At 43.5% G+C, this 21,878-nt stretch overlaps 1 pseudogene; it reads right to left on the reverse strand.

Moving 5' to 3' along the window:
- LOC122355783 overlaps positions 1-21,878 on the reverse strand; it is a 57,289-nt pseudogene that overhangs the window by 14,624 nt on the left and 20,787 nt on the right.

The following is a 21,878-nucleotide window of genomic DNA, read 5'->3' on the forward strand; positions in this document are numbered from 1 at the left end:
TATTTTGTAACATTTATTTTTGTACTTTTTTTCTTCCCCTACAATGTCTTTCCTAGTGACACTATTGGGCAATGTGAACTTGCAGACATGCAGAGTGCATTCAGCTTGTGCACAAGGCAAGCAAGTGTATTGATGGCTCTCCCTTGTCATCTTCAACAAGTAGCACTGGGACATTTTATTCACTGAATTGAATTTGTTCATTGGCTGTTTCAGTGAGAGACAGAGAGAAAAACATAGCCTTCCTAATGCTATTTGAAAGAGAGGGCACAGGTAAAATCACGCTCAAAACACTTTCTGCCTCTGCAGTTCATGTGTTCAATCAGAATGTGCTCACTCAGCACTCACACTGCCATCAACCAATTGGAAAGCAGTACACTAATTTTATCAACATTAAAATAGAATTTTATATAACTACAGAAAAGAATGTGTGATTACTGAAAAATAGAACACATTCAGCAATACAGTATATGCGTGATGACAAGTGAACTGAGTGGCCTATTGCTTTAATAATAAAACAATAATAATGAATTATCACAAAGTCTGATTACATACACACACACACAATATTTTGGTATTTGTGGTTTATGGGCACTCTTTATAGGCATAATTAGTTTTTATACTGTACAAACTATATGTACTATTGTTGTACATCAACCCTACCTCTTACAGGCAATTTTAGATTAAAAAGTTTTATGATTTGTAAGCTTTTTGAACAAATCACCTTAAAATTGTAATACCCCTGTTATAAAACATGTCATTAAAAATTTGTGTTCCCTTAAAGGGTGCACTTTAATTATGAAAATGCTCTTTATAGGTGAAAGATCTGGACTTTTTTAGTATGAAACCATGCTGTTGTAATAGCTGCATGTTTTGCATTGTCCTGCTGAAATACACAAAACATTCCCGGAAATAGACATCATGTGGAGGGAATCATACGTGGCTCTAAAACTTTTATATATGTCTTTCAGCATTCATAATGCCTTCCAAAACATGCAAGCTGTACATAATCTATGCACTTATGCACCCTTATACCATCAGAGATGCTGTCTTTTGAACTGAATGCTAATAACACGCTGAAAGGTCTCCTCCTCTTTAGCCCTGACACATGATTTCCAAAAAGAATGTAAAATTAAGACTTGTCTGACCATAGAACACATGGACCACATGGCTTCCTTTTTGCATGATAGAGCTTTAGTTTAAATACTTGTTACGTTCTCTTTATGTCAGTGGTTTTGAACCTGTGTGTCTGATAAGAGAGAAGTACAAAATATGCAAGGCAGGGGTGCCTCCAGGACAGGTTTGAAAACCAATACTCTATGATCATGTGATTTGAAAGTCTTTTAGTTGTCCCAACATTTTTGTTATTTGGGTTGTACTTAAAATAAACAATAAGATCAGACTGAAAATGATTATGTAACATTTGGCTTTCAACAAAACTTATGCACAAATGAACATGCTGATTTGTTTGCCTGAGAGCAAAGATCTGTACACACAATGATGTGACATAGTTTGCTCAACATCAGCATAATCAAATGAAGTCGAACATCAGAGACACACAGGCTCGTTAAATACTTGTCATCATACCTGAGCAGATGTCACATTATGGAAATACAAAACAGAAGACGAAGGACAGCGAGAACAGAATTTTTAAGCCAACTTATGTAATTTATGTGATTTGTGGAGTTCTGAGTGAGGGTAGTTGGGGAATAAATCCAACAAATATTTTTTTAAAATATTAATTTGTCACTCACAACCATATGTATTATATATCTATTTAAATATTATGAAAATGCCAACTGTTTGAACTCAATTCAAAGGCTACAGGAAACAATCCTGAATCACCACACACAGATAAGTTGGTGTAGCCCTGCAGTTTATAACAGATATATACACAATTGTCACAATAAACTATAAAATATGTAAAAGACTAATTTAGTGCAGGACTCTTAAGGCTACATACAAGGTCCCCTTAAAACAACAAAACTATCTGAACGATCAGGCCAGTACTGCTTCCACAAGAAAGTTTATCATTCTTGCTTGTTCATCATACTCAATGTTGTACTCAGGCGCTTTGATAGATTGTTACTGTGAGTACATTCATTCATTCACTCCTGCTGTAGTTTGATTGCTTCAGTCTGCTCTCTTGGCTGTTGTTTAAAATGAACTAATATAAATGAATTCTTTAGTCAGTCAGCTTATCAATCGCATTTCCACTCATGTTGCTTTTCGAGCCTATTGTGTTTTTTGTATTCCATTAATTATTCCATCATTTATTCCATTTTTGTGTTTCTTTTATTCCATCAAATGGTAAGTAAATCATTCTTCACTCACAGTAGGTAAGTAAAGTGAGTGAGTAAATGGCTTCATGCATTATCACCACCACTTGACACATGTATAGTTTATCTTTCTCCATCGGCAACCAGGGACACACACGTGTGATAAATGCAAGGAAATAGGTTTTAAAATTAGAGACACAAATCCAAACATTAATTGAGGACAATAAGAATGTGAGGGCTGTAAATACTTCTTTGGATGGTACTGGTTCAGTAAATCTTGAACATTGCTTGGTTGTGGCATAAGAGCCTGTGTAGCTGTACAACTGGGTGACTGTTAGTTGCACTAGTGGTGCCTCTTCCTTTCGGATCAGAACATCAAACAGGTTCTCCCTGATGCACCCACTGAGAAAACTGATGAAAGTGCTCTAGAAAATAGAGTAACCAGCCAACCTAGTCCAATGTTTACTGGGAACCAGAGAACCTGACATCTTGGTAAATTTAAGTGCTGGCTAATGCTAAACGTAAATTTAGGAGCTAATGATGTTCAACTTTGCCAGTCAGAGATCACTGAAAGTGAGTACGATGTCAGACACTGTAATATGCTCTTATCCTCTCCCCTGCTTACCGGTGTGATGAGACACATAGTAGACTGCTGTCTCTCAATGGCTGGATGTCTAAGTGGTGCCCACAGAATAACATAGGTTTCATAGACAATTGGACCAGTTTTTGGGGCAGACCTGACCTGTTGAAAGAGATGGTCTTCATCCCTCCTGGTTTGGTGCCGCTCTTCTCTCTAGAAATATGTCACATAGTCTTATAGCTTGACGAACTAGGGCCCAGGTCAGGAAGCAGACAGATTAGCTAAATCTGCTAGCCGCCTCATGTCATAGAAGGCAGTTAATTCTCAGCACATAGAGACTCTTTCACCTAGATATCACACTATGGAGACCGTGTTTGTTCCCGAACTAGAAAATACAGAAAACATCCAAACCAAATTAAGAGCAACAAATTTTCCACCCTGCCCATATAACATTACCTAGAGAAACACGTGCTAGTGATAAATCCCCTGTGATGTTTGTACTAGTTACTGTATACAGGCCACTAGGGCACCACACAGATTTTATTCAAGAATTTGCTGTACCCTTTCAGTCGGTCACTCCGAGTCACGCGGATGACCGATTTAATTGGGATCTCGCCGAGAGACCAATCTACTTCGAGTGTATCTAAACAAGCCAATTGAAGATTGGCATGCGCGCTAATCGCATCCAGCTGCCGCTGATCACAGCGCGCGTGTATAAATAAGCAGCGGTGCAGCGATATTCAGCTTTTCGCCGAGCCGAAGCGTGACTGTTCCGCTCCAAAGACGATCTACGAGTGTTGAGTACGGCGTTTCAGCGGAGGTCGTTTTCCTGCGTCGAGTGGATTGCCACAATCAGGCTGCACTACCCCCTGTTTGTGTGCAAAACGGCTATCCCCTGTTGCCGCAGCACTAAAAGAGCATTCGATGGTGCGTCTTTTTAAAGACGACGTTACGTCTGGCAAACTCGACGACGCGTCTTGGAAGACAGCGTGGGTCTTGCTTCAGACTACGATACCCGCAGTGTTTCTGGATGCGGTTGTTACCTGGTGTTAGGTGATGGTCACAATCGTTGCCTCGTGTGCCTGGGCTTAGCACGCTGAGGTGGCGGTTGTGGATGAATCATTTCTCGCTGGGAGATGGTCATCTCGGAGTGATGGGCGGGCTCTGTCGCCTTGAAAAAGGAGGCGGAGCTTGTGTTTGCTCGACTTGGTTCTCATTCTGGCTGTAGACAGGTGGGCTCCATTTCGTTGTGACGCAAAGCTTAAACTCTGCAACCAGTGGAGCTGCAAAAGGGGCAGTCTGGACCCTCACGTGGGGTATCAGCTGTACCCTCTTGGGCTCCCCCTGATGATCAGAAGTCAATCGCTGCATCGGAAGGTGAGCCAGACATTTCTGGAAGTGAAGATCCGGTTGCTCTGCGTCTACTAGGCGTTGAATGTACTGGATACAGATCTAGAAATGGTGGCTATGCTTGCCCAGGCCGTCGAGGTGATCGGGATCAAGTGGAAACCTCCACTGCTTCCCGGCCCTCGAGGCTGGACGATTGGTATTTAAGGGTGGCTTGCGCTGGTTCTCAGGGCCCCACCCTGGTACCTTTCTTCCCGGAAGTGCATGAGGAGCTTACTGGGATGTGGAAAGCACCTTTCACTGCCAGAAACTGCCCCAGTGGCTCCTCCTCCTTCACCACCCTTGACAGTGGCACAGCCAGGAGTTACGGTGATCGCCCCCAGTGGAGCGGTCAGTTGGGATGCAGCTGTGTCCCAATGCCGTTTCGCTTAGTGCGGTGATCCTGTGCTCCCCTCCGGGCCTGCAGGTACTCGTCGGCTCTGAACGGCAGTGCCTTGTGCGGCCTGTGGACAAGCTGCGTCTGCAGTACACGCTTTGGCGTTGTTGCAGGTTCATCAGGCCAAGGCACTGAAGGATCTGCACAGGGGTGGTCATGACCTGGAAGTTCTGAAAGAACTCTGTATCGTGATGGACCTCGCGCCACGAGCGACACGCGAGGTCACAACGCGGTCTCTGGGTTGTGCGATGGCCACTACGGTGGTCCAGAAACGCCATCTGTGGCTGTGTCTGGTCGACATGCGCGCGAGGTAGACAAGACACGTTCCTTGAATGCCCCCATGTCCCAGACCGGCCACTTTGGCGACGCAGTGGAGAACTTTGCCCAGCAGTTCTCCGCTGCCCAGAAGCAGACTGAGGTAAGAAACATCCTGCCTCGGCGTGCAGCTGCTGCCTTCACCCAGCCGCCGACGGCCCACCTCAGCCAGCTCGTCGCCGAGGGTGCCCCTGCTGCCGCCACCGCTCCCGTGCAGTCAACGCAGCAGCCCCATCTAGGCAGCACCGTGGAGCTGGCAGCAGGGCAGCCACCCAGCCTGTCCAGGCTCCTGCCAAACCTGGAGGAAAGCGCAGGTGCAAGAGGCCCTCAGATCCGGGATGGAGGGAGCTGCTCTGCCGGGCAGAGAATGTTGCCGCTACCTAAAACCTCGACAAGGGCGGTTTCTCTGTCTCTGGGTCCCCAGGAGAGCGAGGAGTTGAGCGGGCCAGTTCCGCGCCACCACGCGCTCTCCTTGGGCTAATATGCAGCAGTGGGAAGACTGGGAGGACGAACCAACAGCCTACCCGCCTCACTTCTGCGGGGATGCAGGTAAGAGTTGCCCACACTCAGACCCCGCCGGACCGGCCACGAGAGCGCCCGAGCCGGGTCCCTGCACTCCCCTCGCTGCCCATCGCCTGCACGCCGGTGGTTCCGCCCGAGCCGCTAGTTCGGTCTCTGGATGCCTGGTTGAATCTTCCCAGGCTATTCGGTGGCTCCTGCGAACCCTTCGACTTCGGCTATATGATTCAGTTCATCCGGCGTCCCCCAAGTTCAGTGGGATCCGCTATATGTCAGTGAACAATGCGTGTGCCCCTGTCTTGTGGGCGGAGATTGCTGTCCTTCTAGTGAAGGCACGATAAAGCCGCTTCCTCCAGCCGATGTGAGGTCGGGGCTTACAGCCCATACTTCATAGTGCCCAAGAAAGGCGGTGGGTTATGACCAATCTTGGATCTGTGAGTCCTGAATCGAGCACTCCCGTTCAGGATGTTGACACAGAAACGCCTATTCAGTGCGTCCGTCCCCAGGATTGGTTGCAGCGATCGACCTGAAGGACACGTGCTTTTCGTGTGTCGATTCTTCCATGCCACAGGCCATTCCTGAGGTTGGCGTTCGAGAAGGTCGAGCATATCAGTACAAGTCCTACCCTTCAGGCTCTCCCTGTCGCCAAAGCGTCTTCATGCAAGTCGCGGAAGCAGCCCTTGCTCCACTGAGAGAGTAAGGCGTTCGCATTCTCAACCAACTGGATGACTGGCTCAGTCCGGGCTCAGTTGTGCGAACACAGGGATCTGGTGCTACAGCACCTCAGCCAGTTGGGGTTTCAGGTCAACCAGGAGAAGAGCAAACTCTGTCCAACGCAGAGGATCTCTTTTCTTGGGATGGAGCTGGATTCGATCGATCAGATGGCACACCTCACAGAGGAGCGTGCCAATTCGGTGTTGAACTGCTTCAATATGTTCAAGAGCAGGATGGCGGTCCCCACTGAAATATTTTCAGAGGCTCCTGGGGCATATGGCAGCCGCGCTACAGTGATGCCGCTGGGACTAATCCATATGAGACCGCTTCAACATTGGCTACACGATCGAGTCCCGAGGTGGGCGTGGCAAAGTGGCACTCACCGGGTTCAAATAACACCGGCCTGCCGCCAAACCTTCACCCCGTGGTCAGACCTCTCTCGTTCCTTCGGGCGGGTGCCCCTGGAGAAGGTCTCCAGGTATGCTGTGGTTTCACGGATGCCTCCACCACCGGCGGCTGAGGGGCCACGTACAACGGGCATGCAGTGTCAGGGGTTTGGACGGGCCCCTCAACTGCAATGGCACATCAACTGCCTAAAGTTGCTGGCAGTACATCTCGCCCTAGGCAGTCTAGAGAACTGCCTTCGAGGCCAGCATGTACTAGTCGCGCACAGACAACATACTGACCGTTGCGTACATCAACCAACAAGGTGGTCTACGCTCCCGTCGTATGTCGCAACTAGCCCACCACCTCCTCCTCCTATGGAGTCGGAAGTTCTGAGGTCGCTTCTCGCCATTCACATTCCAGGAGTGTGCAACCAGGCAGCCGATGAGCTGTCATGAGCTGCACTACCCGGAGAATGGAGACTCCATCCCCGGGCGGTTCAGCTGATTGGGAGCGTTTCGAGCCACTCAGGTAGACCTGTTTGCCTCTCCAGAGACTTCCCATTGCCCACTGGCACACAGCTGGCTGCGGGGCCTTTGCAAGTATGTATTTCCCCAGTGAGCCTTCTTGCACAGACACTGTGCAAGGTCAGGGAGGACTAGGAGCAGGTCTTGCTAGTAGCACCCTACTGGTGAAGACTTGGTTCCCAGAACTTGTGCTCCTCGCGACAGCCCCTCCTTGGCCGATCCTCTGAGGAAGGATCTTCTGACTCAGAGATGGGGCACCCCTTGGCACCAGCGTCCAGACCTCTGGAAACTCCATGTCTGGTCCCTGGATGGGATGCGGAGGCTCTAGGTGACCTACCTCAAGAGGTAGTCGACACCATTTCTTGGCTAGAGTGCCGTCCACGAGACAGGCCTATGCCTTGAAGTAGAGCCTGTTAAGTCCGAGTGGTGTTCTTCTCAGGGTGAAGACCCCGGAATTGCCCTATCAGTCGTGCTTATCTTCTTGCAGCAAGGGTTGGAGCGAAGGCTGTCTCCCTCCACCCTTAAAGTCTACGTGGCTGCAATCGCTGCAAATCATGACCCCATAGATGGGAGGTCTGTGGGTAAGCATGGCCGGATTATCAGGTTCCTGAGGAAGCCAGGAGGTTGAATCCTCCACGGCTCCCAACAGTACCCTCTTGGGACTTGTCTGTAGTGCTGACAGCACTGCAGTAGGCTCCGTTGAACCCTTGCCAGCAGTTGTGCTAAAGTTCTTTTATCTATGAAGACATTGCTCCTGCTCGCATTGGCCTCCATCAAGAGGGTAGTAGGGACCTGCAGGCTTTTTCGGTCGGCGATTCTGTGCCTACAGTTTGGGCTCGCATGGTTCCCAGGTACCACTGAGGCCACGGCCCGGCTCACGTGCCCAAGGTTCCCACTACCCCCTTCAGAGACCAGGTGGTGAACCTTCAAGCGCTGCCCTGGAGGAGGCAGACCCAGCCCTGGCGTTGCTTGTCCCGTCCGAGCACTCCGATGCTACGTTGACCGGACACAAAGCTTCAGGACCTCAGTCCAGCTCTCGTTTGTCACAGAGGCCGGCAGAAGGGAGTGCCGCCTCCAAGCAGAGGATGGCTCACTGGATAGTGGACGCCATTACCCTAGCATACCAAGCACAGGGTATGCCCTGCCCCCTTCAGGTTGCGGGCACACTCAGCAAGTGTTGCATCGTCCTGGGCGGTGGCTCGTGGCACCTCGCTGACAGATTGTAGAGCTGCGGGCTGGGCGACCCCAACACGATTGCTAGATTCTATAGCCTACGTGTGGAACCGGTATCCTCCTGTGTTCTCACCTCAAACTGGTAGAAGCACTGAGAGGCCCGGTTTGGGTCGGCTTGTTAACCGCGCTCCAGAGCGTCCATACAGTAGACCCTGTCGAGCTCCTCCATTCCCCTCGGCAGCCAGATGTTGCGGAGCATCCGGCGCCAGGCCCTCTCGATGAATCCGTGAGAACCGGTGAGGGCTGGGAGCCATGTAAAAAGTACCCCAAGAGGACTTTATGTGTGTATTTCACGGCATAGCCTTAGAGCCCGTGTTTCCCGGCAGACCTTCTGCCCGTCTCTAAGAGGTTCAATCACCTCCAATTTTCCATATGCAAACTGAAATACTGTCCATATGCGTATTCGTTCCGAGACCTCCTACGGGAAGGCTGGACTTCCGCACGTCCTGTTCACTAGAGCGTGGGACGTTTCCCAAGTGTTCAGTCTTACGAATGGGTAGTGTTACAAAAGTAGCTGGCTTCTTGTGGTTGAGCCCGGCCTCACGCCGATAGACTGAGGGGCTTGTGGGCTCCCACAGGACACTGGAAGAGGCAGCGTCCATGGCGTTTTGGTAGGGATCCCACCCGTCGGTCATCCGGCGTGACTCGGAGTGACCGACTGAAAGAGGCGTCTCGGATTTACGTATGTAACCTCGTTCCCTGAAGAAGGAGCGGAGGCGTCCACGCCCCGTCGCCACGGTGCTGCACCTCTGCTAAAGGGGGCGGGTCACTAGCTCGGCTCCTCAGCGAAAACCTGAATATGCGCTGCACCGCTGCTTATTTACCGCACGCGCTGTGATCAGCGGCAGCTGGATGCGATTAGCGCATGCCAATCTTCAATTGGCTTGTTTAGATACACTCGAAGTAGATTGGTCTCTCGGCGAGATCCCAATTAAATCGGTCATCCGACGTGGCGTCTCCGTTCCTTCTTCAGGGGAACGAGGGTTTATACGTAACCGAGACGTTTTTTCTTACTGGGGTAGTACTGGCTGCAGAAAAAGTCTTAGTTGTTGTTGTTGTTTTTTTTATATCCGTGTTGATAATGAAAAGATGCAATAGGATCAGCATTTTTAGACATTCTGAACTCTGCTGGGGTTAGACAACATGTCAGGACCTACTCATTTTATTTATATATATAGAATATATAGCTATTTCAGATCATTATCTAGTATTGTGCAAACTCCATATATCTAAAACCGCAAACTCTTCATCTCATTACAAGTATAGTAGAACCATTACTTCCACCATAAAAGAATGCTTTGTAAGTAATCTTCCTGATTTATCTCAATTCTTAGCACATCAAATACTGCAGAAAAACTTGATGATGTAACAGATACTATGTACTCTTTCTTTTCTAGCACTTTAGATACAGTTGCTCCTTTACGCTTAAGACAGATGAAAGAAAACAATCTGGCTCTATAGCATAATGAGCACACTCACACCCCTAAAGAGAGCTGGAGAAAAACAAAACTAGTATTTCATATTTTGTATAGCCTGACTGAAAAATACCCCAACGTACAGAAATGGATTAAAACTGCTAGGTTTAAATATTTTTGTCTCTTTTAGAAGAAAACAAACACAACTCCTGGTATTTATTCAATTCAGTGATTAAATTAATGAAAAATAAAGCATCAACAGGTGCTGACATTTCCCAAGATCACTCAGTAATGACTTCATGAACTACTTTTTTCCAAGATTGATACTATCAGAGATACAATTGTAACCATGCAGCTGTCAGCTACAGTACTTGAGGAAACATTCCACTCATTTTCTATTATAAGAGAGGAAGAATTGTGCAAACTTGTTAAATCATATAAACCAACATGTATGTTAGACCTATTCCATCTAAAATATTAAAAGAGCTGCTTTCAGAAGTCATATATTCTCTTTTGACTGTTATTATTTCATTATTGTCATTAAGATATATCCCCAAAACCTTTAAGTTTGCTGTTGTTAAGCCTTAAAAAAAAAAAAAAAAAAAAAAAAACAGTCAATAAAAAACTGGTCCATAACGCAACAGCTAGAGTCCTTACTAGAACCAGGAAGTATGACCATATTATCCTGGTTCTGTCAACACTGCACTGGTTCCTATTAAACATTGGATATACTTTAAAATCTTGTTAATCTTATAAAGCCTTGAATGGCTTAGCTACTCAATACTTGACACATTATAGTCCTCCATGTTTGCTGCATTCTCAAAACTCTGTCCGTTTGATAATACCTAGAATTTCAAAATGAGGCAGCAGATTCTTTTCCTATTTAGCACCCTGGAACAATCTCCCTAACACTGTTAGGAAGCAGACACACTCTGTCAGTTTACATCTAGATTAAAGACCCATCTCTTTTACCTAACACACATAACACACTAATAGGCCTCTATTATTAAGATCTATTAAAGGATTGTTAGGCTGCATTAATTATATCAGCCGGAACACTCCCCATAACACACAATGTACTTGTCACTTCATTAATAGAATGGCATCTATGTTAATATTTCTTTCTTATTCTGTTTCTAAGTCTTTACACAATCTGATATTACAAAATTTATTACAAAATTAAGTGTTTAATCTTGTTATTATACATTACTATCACTCTGTTCTCCTACTTAATACTGTTCAGTGCTTTGACGCAATCTGTATTGTTAAAGGGATATATAAATAAAAGTGATTGATTGATTGACTTGTTCTAAAATGGCATCAAACATTAATTTTGTATTATCTTGCTACAGATCATAATTCAGAATGTTCAACAGGTATAAATTTGGGCCACATTGTAACTATTACAGTTAAAATTGAAGAATGTTTTTATTGTGTAAGTAATTATATTTATATTTATGTGGGGTTAGGTCTTTACCTTAAAGTGTGTTCAATTTAAAAAAAAAAAAAAAGTTCAGTTGTTTTCTATTTCTGAAAATGAATGGTGTTTACTGGCATTCAAATTCAGCATACATTTTATACAATTATACAAACCTAGGTTAACCTTACCTAGCCATCATGAAATCCTATTCTCTGCTTCAGCCATAATATAGTACTGCAACTACAAATGTCTATGATTAACAAGAATTTTTCTTTCATTTATGCCCACTTACTACGTTTGGATAGGCTTGAAAATTGAAAAACCTTTATATGTTTCCCTATTTTTGAGAAATCCCAGTACACTGAGTTGCCTGCTTGCCTTCTATTTCCACACAAAGCCTATGTTTAACTGTTCAATACTGCATCAATTTTCTGCATATTGCCTGCCATGTGGCCAACCTATGTTCGAAGCTTCCTGAACATATGGATGCACCAATTATGAGGACAAACACCGAGATAGAGAAGATTTTAATAGACATAGATCAACTAATGGTACCATATGGTATATCAAGTGGGCGACTATTTGTGAAATAATAATTTACCTTATAGTGTTGTCCATGCGGGACACAGTTAGGAATGCAGCCAGGTTAGCAGTGTAAGAGGAACACACAATCAATGTGAACAACCACCAACTGCCCATGACTATCCTCAATGCCACAGACCCCACCACCGAATCTCCACCTGTGACAGATAACACAAACATGCTTTAGAGTGCGTAAATGTACTTTCATATGCAAATAAATACATACACAAATAAATGTAGTGTAAGAATGAATTTTGATTCTTATTATATTTCTAGTAAGGTACATGCATTTGAAATCATGCCATTTTTTCCTTTTAAATCCTTTCATAAAAGTTTTTACATAATCCGGATTTTATACTCATAAAATGGAGGCCTACCACAACAAATAGACAAGCAGACATCTAACAAAGAGTATTAAAAGATTATCATATGGTAATTTTATCACAGACGTGCATAATCTATAAAATACAAACACACTTTCACATTATTAACCCTAGTCATTAGAATAAGTCAGAAATGGTACCATTATTAACATGCCAAAAGCATAGCTATTTCCTCATGTTTAAGATATGAGCTGTAGAACAAGTGACTGTTTTAACTGCTGCAAAGGTTTTATTGTGTTTTGTACAATCTGCTGTAAATTTAATATGGTGGCAAGCTAGAGAAATATGGCATAGAAACAGGCCAGATTTAATAACTAGCTGTTAGGTTTAAAAGGTTGGTAGGCAGTATGCCAGGCATTAATAGAGGGAGCTGGGGGTTTAGCGTGTTATTTGCTGAGGTAGCTATTTATTCAATTTTGTCACTTGGATGAGAACCAGCATATATGCCTTATTCAAAGGCACCTTTAAACTGTTTTAGCGCACTTGTCTGTATGCTCTATGTATAAATGCTGTTTTTGAAATTGGAATTCAAATAAGCAGTTTATCACTCCAGTGACACAATGGTAGGCATCTCTGATGAAAATGGTATTTCACAACTATTAAAATTTTACATGCTCCATAAAACATTCTTTACAACTGCTTTTAAACCTTAAAGGGATAGTTCACCAATTTACTCACCTTTACCTTTATTAGGGCTAAAGGCACACCTTAAAGCAAAATGTGCTTTTTTGTGAATGACTGCATCATTTAAATGAACACTGATGAAGCAACACATTTTGTGCTAAAAAATCATAGTTGTTATAGATATCAATCATAGAAAAACTGATCTAATTTTTAGATGTTTGAAATACCGCTACAGTATATGGTGGTAGAAGATTGATTGGTTGATTTATTAATTGATTGGTTGGATGATTGATTGGTGTACTCTGCAGATAAGAATTTTAGAATGACCTGACGTGAAGTCTACACAGATTGTCCTTGACATATGATCTTCTAGCAATTACATTGCATGGTACAAGCAGATTTGGTTCAGCTGTATCTTGCTCTCTCAATATTTTAATAGTCTGGTTTAGAGTTCAGTCCTACAGCATGTTAGCAGTTACTCTAAAAACCCCCTACCTCCCCCATCTCCACTCGTCTAAGTCTTACAGGGATATGTGTATGTTTACTTGTGAAGCAAAAACATTTCTGTGTATCGTAGCAGATCTATTCTGCTAACATTAAAAAAATAAACAGTCATACCAGTTAACATGCTAACATACTACACAAAGAGTGCTAATAATTAAATTATAATTTAATGCTGCTTGGTTGTCACCTGGATTGAAAAAGAAAGGTTTCTATAACAAAATTCTACAAAATATCTACTTTTGTTGTTCTATGGGTTTGGGATGGATGGATAAATGATAACAGGATTTTCCAACATGTACTCCACCCAATAAGCCTGTACAGAAATCCCTGAAATACTACTAAGCAGAACATTGCGCTACCCTTTTGTGCCATTTATTTGCAACATAATTCAGGCCTGGTGCAGCTCAGTCTGTAGATTATCACATTATAGAATGAGATGCTGGAGTTAGGTGTGGTCATTTGTACGAATTGCACCCGTTAAAATATGTTTTAACTGCCATAAGATCGGTGGAAAATGCCCACACATTGCATTTAAACAAAACACGCATTTTGATCACTGTCATTTTTTTTAAACCCGCTAGAGGATGCTTAACATTAAAACATAAATATGGGATGTATAAGGTATTTTGCACAAATTACCTATAAGGTCATTTTTGTTGGAGGGCAGGCTGGGATTTTCATATTTAGATAAAGTATTCTCTGATTATCTGCAAACACAAAATCTTTAAGCTGCTAAAAAAAATGCTTGCATTAGCAGTTCAGATGCTTACATGTCTTAAAGGGAGTAATGTATTGACATCCCAACAGCATCAGACAACAGCTTTATTCTTGTCATGTTTCTAAGCTCTGAGTCAAATCATCACCTGATCCCCTGGCTGCTCTTAAAAGCATACTAAGCTGATAAGTCGTTTCTGAAGGTGCCTTTGAATGGACGCTTGGGAAAGGAATTCATTGAAGTACCTTGTTGTACAAAGGCTCCATAGACAATCCATATAGCACTATGCAATGAGTTAGACATGGATGAAGTGTGATGGGCTCCTGGAGGATTCTGGGAGCGGAGCATCTGCATCCGTGTCAGCAGGAAGATAAGAACGCCCACCACTGGAATGGCAGCTGCGATACAGGCCCACACAGCCAAGTCAAAAGGGGCAAACAACGAAAAAATGTTGATCTTTTCCTCAGGTTTTCGATGTAGTATCCCTACAGAGTAGTCCATGTAGCGCTTGCTGAAGTCCACAACGTTCTCTCGCTCTGGTGTTATAGTTATGGCAGACACTGCCAAATCGGCTCTCTGTAAAGACAATCAAAAAATTCAAAAAGGTGGATTATAAATAAATTCTATAATTTTTATTTATTTATTGTATTAATAAACAATTTAAAACAAGCTAAATTGTGTAAGATCTTTAGACCGCACAGTGTATCTAATAGTATGTTTATTTTATTTCCCAGCATTTTTAAAGGATAAGCTCATTATTTTTGGTTATATTTAGGGGTTGTCCTGCACCTGCTAAAATCAATAAACAACAATTGCCAGTGGGATGAGAAATTATAGATTTACTGATATTGATATATTTTCAAACAAGCAAACAAGTATATAAATAAATACAAATAATATTATCTTATTAGTATCTCCTTTTTCCAGATAATTTACATATCTTAATAATGAACAAAAATTACTGATTAAGAAAAGGTTTTTGCTGTAAACTCAGCACACTTGATAAAACAAGAAAACAAATTAAATTAAGACTCGGAGGCAAAGAAGTCAAAGTATGACATCAGCTTTATAGCTACTGTTTACAAGCCCTGCTAAAGGCTCAGCTTCATTTAATTGCTGGTTGATATACACAACATCAGTCTGTCTTCGATCGATTCACCTCTTGTTGTTTTTTCTGTTTAACTTGGATGAACTCAATCTAGCTATCAGAACCCTCTAATACTGTCCAAGCGAAGTGCTGAATGGTTTGAAAATTGCACTTTACAGTTCATGCCTCAATAATAACCACTTAGAGTCCAAGATTCTGGCCAAAATGCCACAGCAACCAATCACAGAATTAAAAGTTCAATTTACACAATTATTGTGTTTTTTTTGACTGATCATTACCCACCCTCAGAACAAACTAGCACAAAATAAACTAAAATGCAATATATTCTGGTGACCTTTTCAGCAGGGCAGTATAAAATAACAGGCAAGTATTAGTTAGGTAACCTTTTTAATGGCTTTGGACATGTAAATACAATGTTTCGAGCACTTGCCTTGTTTATGAGTTCCCCAATCATGCCATTCCAAGAGCCATTGGACAGCTGAGAGCCATATTTGCTGTCTGCCACCTGGTAGATATCGTACTTGAATCCTAGGATCTTGGCCAAGGCATCCAGGACATCAATTGAAAACCCTTTATATCTTTTGGGCTGTCCGAGGATGTTCTCTGCCACCATCACAAATGGATCCTCCTTCGAAGAGGAATATTGATTACCAGAAGTACAGACTTTTTAAAATGTTTTTTAAATTAATTGGTTGGTAAACTTGCTACAATACTTTTTATGGCTTACTGGTGAACACTTTCTGTAGTAGATGCTTACTAGACTGGTAGAATGATTATAATTAGACAGAAAGAGTTACAAACTCAAACTTAATTTAATTGTATGAACAATTTAATATTCAACATGTTTTAAACAGAGCTATACTTTACGTAAGAGTATGCATAATAATGTTAGAAAAGAATTTGTAGAAAAAGAATTTGTAAGAAAAAAGAATTTGTAAGCAAACATGAAGGAGCATGGGGTGTTCAGAACTTTGTGAATGAGGGACGTTCCAATACTATTGAATCTGTAGAGTTTGAGAACTGCAGATTCTGTTCTCTGATAAGCACAAGCATATCTAGTACTTAATTACTGACCATGAAAAATATAACAATTAATTGTTCACACATTTACACATCAACACTAACAAAACATAAATATTTAAAATGTTGCAATGATAAAAGTAAGTATTACCAACAAGCGTCACAACAACTACTTGGTAACCCCTTGCATGCCATTCTCAATGCGGCTCTCCTTTAGACTTCCATTCAGGCCATGGACAGAATCCCATGTAGCTAACTGCAAAATAAAGAAAAAATTAAAAACAAAAGATCTTGGTGGCGGGCTAAACTACAGATTATTAAATTAATTCAATCGTGGTTCAGTTAAATACATTAACGTGGATCACATATCAAAATCAATATCCACAATGACACTGTATGGCGATTAGTTTTAAGTATCAATAATGCTACTTTTAATAACCTGATTTAGAAAGCTAATCTCATTAATCATTAATTTACTCAAAGAAACTGGTAATAATGAAGTTTAATAACATCATTTAACAATGAGGCCTAAGCTAATTTCAATGTGATGAGTATTTTTTTTTTTAGGTAATTGCATTAGCTGTAAGCACATTGAACGTGTTGCCATATAATGTAGTCAGAAGTAAGAGAAAGAACATTTGCATGCATGTATCAGTAGTAGCAGGCATATCCCTTTAGGAGGCACAGCATTTGCTTTTCATTACTCTTCCATGAGGACAAGTACCATGCTGGTGTGGTTCCAGGTGGTGGCACTGGATCAAATTACAAAATGCATCTGATGACTGCATACTGCACCATCACTTGCCTTGGGACCCAAAATCATTTTTAAGCCAATACTTGGCATCCTTAGCCATAAGGGATTTCTTCATTACAGTATATACACAAACAGCCCTACAGCAGTGGCACAGGGGAAAGCTTGTAATGTTGAAAAATGTATGAAATTCCTCATTTTCTTACAGAGCATTGCTCTGAACAGTCACAATGTTAAAATAAAGACAAATGATAGCCTCTATGACTGTGTGTGGAGGTGTTGGTGGGTTAGTAGTAGAGGCTGTGGAAAAACTGGCCCTAAATTTAGAAATATACTGCCACAGCAAAAACATTATCTTCTTATTCTGTTTTAAATAATGGGATGAAACTCATTGCTGTTACAGATTTGCTACACTGATTACATTGGAACAAGTCCAAATCATTTTATTTTACACTGTTACATTATGAAAATGAGAAAATATAAGTTTTCTCAGAAGGGTATGCACGTTCTGGGATATGCTATCAATTCATTGGATCTTGAAACCATTGACAAAACAATGTGTCAGAGAGAAAATAACTGCATTTGCATATATATATATATATATATATATATATATATATATATATACACCTACATGTCAACTACATTTAATTAGAGTTAGTAGAGTATTAGCAGACTGGTAGGGTAAAAATAAGATGACATTTTCTTGATAAGCTACCTATAGTCAGTACAATTTCTTTTGGTATATCATCACAATAAAGAGTTAGCAGATAATAATCAGACAGTCTACTTATACTCTATTGAGCGTTAGTTGACATGTAGGTGCAAAGTTACTTATTGTCAACAGAATGATCATAAAGGACCATCAAAACAAAGTGTTACCATGCTAACATACATATATCCCAGAGTATATGCAGGGACAAATATAAGTTATCCATGCATTTATTTTCCTGAAAAGTGCCAAAACTGTGGTGCTATGGCACAACACCATGACTTCACAAGTGAAGCCACTGGCACCTAATATCTCCTTTAGCAAATTCTCTCTGTATAGTAAATGAGTCATTGAGGTTTTCCCAGCATGTGAGCTTTTTCCAAATGCACGACTGAAAATACTACTGCTTCCCGTGAGCAGCAACAGTGTTAAACACAAATGTCTGGCAGCGCTTCACCCTGTCTATGTCTGTCACGGCTTTGCTTAGAGTGATGATCTAAAAACACGGACGAGAATGAGAGGCTGCCAATTCATCAAACACTGTCAGATTTTCCGCTTTCTGCCAAAGTTTTCTCTTGGATGACAAATGAAATTGAAGACTTGATAGATGGCCATCTTATCCAGGGGCTCAAGAGACTCAAAGAACAAACAAAAGCATATCCTTCATCTTCTATTTGATGTCTTATCAGTCTTGACCCCAAACTAGACAAGCATTTATCTGTTTGCTCAGACCTTGGTGACTTTGGGATAAAAGTTTTTAAATAATAAATGGCTGGGTAAAGCATACAGGACTGTTTTTGCCAATCTGTGTTGCATGAAACATGAATTTAAAATTCTAGAGTATGACTAAGACAGACTACGACTACACTAAGACAGCTAAATTTAGCGGAACATGTTTTTTTTCTTGTCATTTTGACATTCTGAGTCAGTGTTGTGCTTTATGCTTGCCATTCAAAGCTAAAACAAGTAATCAAGTATTAACACAAAGGAAGAAGACTCTGAATAGAGGTTATATGGTCAAAATGTTTTTTAAGATTTACTAGCATTTTTTGGTGTGAAAATACAGATTTCAAAGTAAATGTTACAGTCAATCTTTTTCCAATGTAATAATAGCTCTAGTGAAAAGTCAGTGACATGTCCTGTTTCCCTTTCTAAGCTAAGTGGCGTGATATTCCACTCAGCATCAGAAACATCTGTGTTTTTGTGTGCTGTATTCACGATACCAGGGCATCTAATAGCTTGCTAATTCAATAGCGAGAAAGGATGAGCGCTATGCTTTTGTTTGGTGGCAAAGCCTGATACGTGACTGGGACCAAGCCAGAGCTCCAGAAGCTTATCTGGGCTTTGCTATATTGTGATTAGCCATAGCCTCTCTTAAACGACAGCTGTAGAATTTCATTGGACAGCATTAGACAGAACAGCTGGCCCAGCAAACTCTCTGGTGTTTATCACCACCTTGTGTTTCTCTTTACACGAAAACCTGAAAAGCTTAGAAAGAACACATGCCTTAAGGGGTTCTTACTAGGTATGTGCATTTCAGTCATTTTGACTACTCGGGTAATCAGGAGGGTTGGTGAGAGTTCTCTTATATTTTGTGTTTCATTACTGGACTTGATCAATGTGAAATGTTCTGAAGAATCAAATCACACAAAAATCAAATAACTTGTAATCAATGTGTATTCACTGCTACCACATTTCAATGGTTCCAACAGCTCTCAGTGTTCTGTCATTTGGCACATATTTATTTGTTTCTGGTAAACACTGCTTAATGTAAAATAGTAACCAACTACAGTTAGTGAACTATAAGCACATCTTAAAATAAGTATTTTACTTTGGACCTTTAGATATGATAATGTCTGCAGCATTATATGATATGGTAATAATTCAGTTTCATGATTTATGTAAAATAACAGTGGTATTATCATATGATTTCAACACAGTAGTGTAAAGGAACACATATTTTAGAACCCCCAAATCTTAGTAAAATGCTATGATTAAACAGATAGAAAAATCGTCTCGGTTACGTATGTAACCCTCGTTCCCCTGAAGAAGGAGAACGGAGGCGTCACGTCGGATGACCGACGGGTGGGATCTCGCCGAGAGACCAATCTACTTCGAGTGTATCTAAACGAGCCAATTGAAGATTGGCATGCGCTAATCGCATCCAGCTGCCGCTGATCACAGCGCGTGTATAAATAAGCAGCGGGTGCAGTGCATATTCAGGTTTTCGCTGAGGAGCCGAGCTAGTGACCCGGCCCCTTCAGCAGAGGTGCAGCACCGTGGCGGCGGGGCGTGGCGGCGGGGCGTGGCGTCTCCGTTCCCTTCTTCAGGGAGCGAGGGTTACATCACGTAACCGAGGCGTTCCCTTTCAGTCGGTCACTCCGAGTCACGTCGGATGACCGACCAAGTGGGATCCCTACCAAGCGCCATGGGCGCTGCCTCTTCCAGTGTCCTGTGGGAGCCCACAAGCCCCTCAGTCTGCTCGGGCGTAGGCCGGGTTCAACCACAAGAAGCCAGCTACTTTTGTAACACTACCCATTTGTAAGACTGGAACACTGGGAAGCGTCCCACGTTCTAGTGAACAGGGGCGTGCGGAAGTCAGCCTTCCCGTGGGAGGTCTCGGAGCGAATCGCATATGGACAGTATTTCAGTTTGCATATGGAAAATTGGAGGTGATTGAACCCTCTTAGGCGGGCAGAAGGTCTGCCGGGAAACACAGGGCTCTAAGGCTATGCCGTGGAAATACACACATAAAGTCCTCTTGGGGTACTTTACATGGCTCCCAGCCCTCACGGTTCTCACGGATTCATCGAGAGGGCCTGGCGCCGGATGCTCCGCAACATCTGGCTGCCGAGGGGGAATGGAGGAGCTCGACAGGGTCTACTGTATGGGCGCTCTGGAGCGGTTAACAAGCCGACCCGAAGCCGGGCCTCTCAGTGCTTCTACCCGTTTGAGGTGAGAACACAGGAGGATACCGGTTCCACACGTAGGCTATAGAATCTAGCAACGTGTTTGGGGTCGCCCAGCCCGCAGCTCTACAATCTGTCAGCGAGGTGCCACGAGCCACCGCCCAGGGCGATGCAACACTTGCTGAGTGTGCCCGCCAGAGGGGCAGGGCATACCCTGTGCTTGGTAGGCTAGGGTAATGGCGTCCACTATCAGTGAGCCATCCTCTGCTTGGAGCGGCACTCCCCTTCTGCCGGCCTCTGTGACAAGCGAGAGCTGGACTGAGGTCCTGAAGCTTTGTGTCCGGTCAGCGTAGCATCTTAGTGCTCGGACGGGACAAGCAGCGTCAGGGCTGGGTCTGCCTCCTCCAGGGGCAGCGCTTGAAGGTTCACCACCTGGTCTCTGAAGGGGTAGTGGGAACCTTGGGCACGTGGCGGGCCGTGGCCTCAGTGTTACCTGGGAATCCATGAGCCCAAACTGTAGGCACGAATCTTCGACCGAAAAAAAGCCTGCAGGTCCCTACCCTCTTGATGGAGGCCAATGCGAGCAGGAGCAACGTCTTCATAGATAAAAAGAACTTTAGCACAACTGCTGGCAAAGGGTTCAACGGAGCCTACTGCAGTGCTGTCAGCACTACAGACAGGTCCCAAGAGGGTACTGTTGGGAGCCGTGGAGGATTAAACCTCCTGGCTTCCCTCAGGAACCTGATAACCGGCCATGCTTACCCACAGACCTCCCATCTATGGGGTCATGATTTGCAGCGATTGCAGCCACGTGAGACTTTAAGGGTGGAGAGACAGCTTCGCTCCAACCCTTGCTGCAAGAAGATATGCACGACTGATAGGGCAATTCGGGGTCTTCACCCTGAGAAGAACACCACTCGACAGAACAGGCTCTACTTCAAGGCATAGGCCTGTCTCGTGGACTGACACTCTAGCCGAAGAAATGGTGTCAACTACCCCTTGAGGTAGGTCACCTGAGCCTCCTCCGCATCCCATCCAGGGACCAGACATGGAGTTTCCAGAGGTCTGGGCGCTGGTGCCAAGGAGTGCCCGTCTCTGAGTCAGAAGATCCTTCCTCAGAGGATCGGCCAGGAGGGGCTTTCGCGAGGAGCACAAGTTCTGGGAACCAAGTCTTCACCAGTAGGGCGCTACTAGCAAGACCTGCTCCTTGTCCTCCCTGACCTTGCACAGTGTCTGTGCAAGAAGGCTCACTGGGGAAATACATACTTGCAAAGGCCCCGCAGTCAGCTGTGTGCCAGCCAGGCAATGGGAAGCCTCTGGAGAGGCAAACAGGTCTACCTGAGTGGCTCGGAAGCGTTCCCCAAATCAGCTGAACCGGCTGGGGATGGAGTCTCCATTCTCCGG

Source organism: Puntigrus tetrazona, chromosome 12, assembly GCF_018831695.1.
Source record: "Puntigrus tetrazona isolate hp1 chromosome 12, ASM1883169v1, whole genome shotgun sequence".
Taxonomy (NCBI): domain Eukaryota; kingdom Metazoa; phylum Chordata; class Actinopteri; order Cypriniformes; family Cyprinidae; genus Puntigrus; species Puntigrus tetrazona.